Here is a 3,761-nt window from a genome sequence, read left to right as displayed (position 1 = left end):
CCACACACACACACACACACACATATACACACACACACACTCACACATATAAACACACTCAGATCAGCTGGTATTCTGTCTATAATGGAGAAATTTGTAATTGACCCCAAACTTTTGACCAGTAGTAAGTCCAAGTTATTATTACTTATTATTAATCATTTTCAGATATCCACAATGCCATTCTTCCTTTCCTATACTTCTTACTAGTTTTTTTGTTTGTTTTGTTGTAACTGCTTACACTTTTCTGTTCCCTGTATCTGTCTTTTATTGTCTGTAAAGCGACCTTGAGTGCTCAGAAAGGCGCTGTTAAATAGAATGTATTATTATTATTATTATTACTATATGAACAACTGCAATTTCAGATATCTACAATCCAACTGTTACTAGTCACAATTTTAATTTTAGATATCCAAAATGAAAAACAGATCTGCAGTTGCATTGCTTCTAGTCCTAATTGTAATTGTAGATATTTGACATTGCATTGTTATAAGCCATAATACAAATTGTGCATATCTGTAATTATATTTTTACTAGTCAGAATGTATTTTGGATAGTCCAAATGACATTATGGATAACTGGAATGGTTTTTCATTTTGCATATCTGAAATTAAAATTGTGACTAGTTGCAATTGGATTGTAGATATGAAATGGCTGAAATAGCATGATGCATGACAAAATATACATTTATTTGGATTACAGCTGATTTGATTTAGGAGTTTCTTCCTGAAAGAATTTACGCTGAGCTACATTTGTGTGTGGGGGGGGGGACTAATACGTGTGCAGGGACTTTAATAGTATAACATAAATAATAATGATAATATTATAACAAGTAGTTAGAATTTGCTCACCCTTGAATAAGTTTTTCATATTTTAATGTATTAGTTAAATCAATCACTTGGTATTCCTGCCTATGGACATATGTTTACCTTAGCAGAACTTGATTATGGATGATAACAATTAGTGTTGCAAAAAAGTGACAAAGCCAAATTTTGTTGCTTGATTTCTCATTTCATGTCCTGCAAAGGGTAAGCCATGACAGTGAGCCGGCATACACAATACCAGGACCCTGAAAGTGAAGCAGCTAAATTATTAGTATTTACACCTGTGTTAGTTATGTGCATTCTTATTCTACTGTATCAGTATGCAGTAAGTTTAAGCACAGGTGTTTTCACTTGAGGCTGATTAGACCCCTGCCCAGATAAAAGATGGGTGGCGCCACCCCAACAGGTGCTTGATAGAGATGTCAATCAAACAGTACAGTCCCACACAGTCCCTATAGGAGGACTAATCAAGCTAAACAAGTGAAAACACCTGTGTGGGTGTACCATCTGTGTATGCAGTGGGGTCAGTGAAAGAGCACAACAGTAGAACAACTGATTCTAATGGATTCCTGTTTCATGGTGACAATCCATCAGGTAAGCACAAATAGCTCTGTTGAGCAACAACTGGGAAGCTTTAGAAGGGGTTGTGGAGATATGGACAGTGTTTAAAGGTTATGTGTGGTGGAAAACTGTGGATTAGACGGTTGCTTTGTTAATTCCTGAGTTAATTGCATTGCAAGTGGCCTGTCTAAGAGGCAGCCAAGATAAGAGCTATGGACAAATTATCTAAACGTTAAAAAAAGGGGCTGAAACCAAAGCTGCTAAATGGAATCCAACCACCATTCATGTTATTGTTACATCCATCCCAATGATCAAAACTGGCCAGTGCAACTCCCCCTACCCCCAAATCTAATAATAATTTCCTTAACATAAACAAAGCCATTTGCTCCATGACTTGATGCAGAGAAGAAACACATTGTTGCAGAAAAAGTCACCAGAATACAGGAAATGAACTGTTTGACATGCTCAAAATTGCAATTTTGCTCAAAAGTGGAGGTCTCACAACCCCCCCCCCATGTTGAACCCAAAGTTACACTCTTGGACATTACAAATGACATTCTCTTATTGTGCATCTAGACTCTAGAGCAGGGGTCTTAAACATTTTTTCAACAAAGGACCGCTTAACTGAAAGAGAGATGGAGCAGAGACCCCCTACTACATATAGTGCATAAATTCAAATTGCATATTAAACTGGGCCTACAATAACTTGTGGGCGGCCTTAAAACTTAATACAATAGACAAAGATTACTGTATCCTTTATTAGTCCCACAAGGGAAAATCACAATTTACACACTGTTGTGTGTCCACTAAGTGGAGAGATGTCAGAGTGGGGGGGGGGCTGCCAATGGAAAGGCACCTCGAGCAGTTGGGGGTTTCACTGTGCCATATGTATGTTTAAACATACATATGGCACAGTGAATCCTTAGGATGAACTGGATCTGGGGGGGGGGGGGGGGGGGTCCCTTAGTGACTACTGTACCATCAGTGGGGATTCATATTTGCTAATATGTTAGATTCATGTTAAGACATTTTAATTTTGGGTCTCTACGGGTCTTGGACCCCCCCCGTTGAAGAAGATCTTTGCTGTAGAGTAGACCTGCATGAGCAGGTGGCCCCCGGTGATCCTAGGGCCCTCTTAAACAGTGTGAGAACGACTTTATTCGTACTGATGCTGTTGTGGGTCCGCAGCTTTGCAGTTGCGTGCAATTGCGCATAGTGGCGGGTGGGGGGCGCTGTAGGGCTTTTGAGAACAAACCAGAGTGAAAGGGGAGGAGCAGCATTGGGAGAAAAGTGGCCACACGGACGGTATGCCAGCCCCGTCCAAGCAGTCGCTTACATCTCAGATCCGCCGCCGCGCAGGGAGCTCGGAGAGACGCGTGTGCCAAGTCCTGTCCGCCGCACTTGGTGACGCGCCGAGCGGCCAGACAGGCTACTTACCGAGCAGCACACAGCCGCGACCGGCGCACAGTGTGGTTCCCTTCGCTGTAAAATGCAACAGCGGTCTTTGCGGGATAAAGACAGCATTCATACATAAGCGGCGTCGTAGCGGAACAAGGACAAACGCCGGGGGACAGGAGCAGCGAGCGACCGGGGAGGTAAGCGCTCAGTCCGCGGAGGTGGAAGCAGTCCCCGCGCTGACTTTAGGTACGCTACATTTGGAGGTGCTTTGTGCCAGGCAGGAGTTTAGACGGTACCAGGGCACTTGTCCTATCATGAATGAATGAGAGGAGGACCATCAGTTTCTCTGCCACCCCTTAGCTGAGGACCGTAGCCTGCCAAATGGTGTGTGCGGCTCTCGTGTTGTGCGCAAGCGCTCCTGCAAGAAATAAAAAAAAATAACTTCACGTCTCAGAGCGTGACAGAAACTAGTAGTAGTGGTCAGTTAGTAAAACCGGTCGCTACCACAGATACATTTTCAAAAAAGCATGATAAACACCTTAACTTGACTTCTATCCTTATTATAGTTTGAATATATAGGCTAGTCTACATGAATCATTTAATAATGAGTAAACCATGTGCAAAATGAAGCAACTAATTAAATGTCAGTGGCTTTACCTGCACATCTATCATGAATTTATGCTTGCATGCTTTCCCAAATTAAACCATTCCATTAATATCACAAGTGCATACACGCATCTTATTGTATCCTAGGTGTGTTGCACTCTGCAGTGGCTCTAAGTGTATTTTAAAGTTCTTGTATTCTACAGATTTTTATAACTTGTAGCCTGTAGCACTTGCAAGACTCATCCTCCAGACAACACAAGCATTACTCATCATCACACAAGTCCCATGTGTTGTTGCAGTGAAAGGTGGGTACCCTTGGCTGTACCCTTGGCTGTGAAGTAGAGCACTAGTTGTAAGAGCCACTGTGAGCCATTT

At 42.1% G+C, this 3,761-nt stretch overlaps 1 protein-coding gene across 5 annotated transcripts in view; it reads left to right on the top strand.

The window, feature by feature from the left end:
* Nucleotides 1-1,314: 1,314 nt before the first annotated feature.
* Nucleotides 1,315-3,761, top strand: part of klhl29 (kelch like family member 29) — a 225,089-nt gene continuing 222,642 nt past the window's right edge. For 3 of the 5 annotated variants that reach the window (XM_032543537.1, XM_032543534.1, XM_032543536.1), the window contains exon 1: nt 2,683-2,977. The gene's annotated coding sequence lies outside the window, so the exon portion shown is untranslated. Of the gene's footprint in view, nt 1,416-2,682; nt 2,978-3,761 lie in introns of those variants that run through there. The other 2 variants (XM_032543533.1, XM_032543535.1) reach the window with 1 other exon arrangement.

Source organism: Etheostoma spectabile, chromosome 18 (genome assembly GCF_008692095.1).
Source record: "Etheostoma spectabile isolate EspeVRDwgs_2016 chromosome 18, UIUC_Espe_1.0, whole genome shotgun sequence".
Classification (NCBI taxonomy): domain Eukaryota; kingdom Metazoa; phylum Chordata; class Actinopteri; order Perciformes; family Percidae; genus Etheostoma; species Etheostoma spectabile.
Note: the sequence above shows the minus strand (reverse complement) of the source record. Positions and strands in the feature narration are given on the sequence as shown.